At 38.6% G+C, this 1,558-nt stretch overlaps 1 protein-coding gene across 1 annotated transcript in view; it reads left to right on the top strand.

Moving 5' to 3' along the window:
- The window catches only part of LOC108576272, a 188,651-nt gene that overhangs the window by 15,519 nt on the left and 171,574 nt on the right, over positions 1-1,558 (top strand). The window lies entirely within an intron of this gene.

Genomic DNA, 1,558 nt, shown 5'->3' with positions numbered 1-1,558 from the left:
TCATTTTGAAATATTAAATTTTTTTAAAATACTAAAATAAACACCGGTATAGCCCTACCTTTGAAAAAATTTTCGTCTTCTTCGCACCTCGATTTTTTTTTTTAGCAAACAATGGCAACAAAATGCAAAAAATACGATAGTTTTAATAAACACGTATGTACCTAGATTATCACGAATGCATCTCATCGTTCTCCTCTATCAGCGAAAACGTCTTACGATCAAGGAGTCGAAGGACGTCAGATTCATTAGAATAGATATGAAACATCTACGTCAGCCTTGGGTACAGAGGGTCGGTAAACATTCATTTGCAACGTGTACTTTGCTGACTGTGCTCTGTTTATTTTAATGTACCTAGTGTAGTCGTGAAACGAGATTAAATTTATACGGTGACTGTTTAACTTATCGGATAGAACCATTCCGTGGAACCCTTTGCTTCGGTTTGTACTTTCCGCGTCAATTGTAAGTGAGTTTACGAGTATTCACCGGAGAAGACAAATATTGTCGCGAAGTATTATCGTTCGATGTTGTACGATAATTTTATCGTACGGTACGTTCGAGGGAAATTTTTCATCAAAGTTCCAAAGCAAGGAAACATAGTTTGACCGTGATAATTAGAGAGAACGGGAGGGAATTTCATTAAAATGCTTAGCCTTTGCTCTGACCCGTCGTTGAGCTGACAATCAAACGGCTCGGATATCGGAATTCAATCTTTATCGGCCGATTTTCTCGAGCCATCCCCCGTTATAAACGCACAAATATACAGGGATGTTCGCGTGTATATAGATAGATACTCACGTGAACGAACACACACAGACGGGGTTTCTTGTCGGAACGATTCGCATCGTTTCGCGGGCACGAAGCTATCGAGTGCCAAAGTTTCGAGCGTTTATTGCGCTTTGACCGTTCGACAGTCGCCCATCGGCACCCTCGACAGTTATTTGTTTCGAGAGGGGTTGCGCGCTGAAAAGACCCGTTCTCCGTTTATAGTCCTGGCTGAATCGTCGGAGAAATCTCGATACTCCGTTACAAAGATTATCGACTTTTATTTCACGGAGATATGAGGATATTTATTTCTGTGACAGTAGCAAGGGAAACGCTTGTCCGAAAATTATTACGCCACCAGGCTTACTCGTACACGAGTTATTCTTGCGACGTTGTAGCAATTTTATCATAACTGAGCGAGCTTCTGCTGGTGACTGGAATTGCTTGTGAAAAAGGACTTCGATTCTTTTTTTTTTTTATGTTAGTAGTGTGATTGTTGGGATAACAGATTGTACTGAGTTTGTGATACGATCGACGTGTTTGCTGTTTTTGAGAATTCGAACATTTTGTTTTTTTTTCAGTGTGAATTTGACTTTACAATTAGGAAAAACGACTGACGTTTAATTGGTTTTTAACTCCTTAGTGCGGGTCTTCGGGTCTTTTTTGACCCATAGCCTTTTCTGCTGAACTTTGTAAGGACACTTGCATTAAAAAATTTTAAATTCAGAGAATTTGTAAAATTTCGGTATTTTTAATTTAAAAATCTTCAAAATTTCTAAAATTTAATTTCTCTAAA

This window comes from Habropoda laboriosa, unplaced genomic scaffold (assembly GCF_001263275.1).
Source record: "Habropoda laboriosa isolate 0110345459 unplaced genomic scaffold, ASM126327v1 scaffold212, whole genome shotgun sequence".
NCBI lineage: Eukaryota > Metazoa > Arthropoda > Insecta > Hymenoptera > Apidae > Habropoda > Habropoda laboriosa.
Note: the sequence above shows the minus strand (reverse complement) of the source record. Positions and strands in the feature narration are given on the sequence as shown.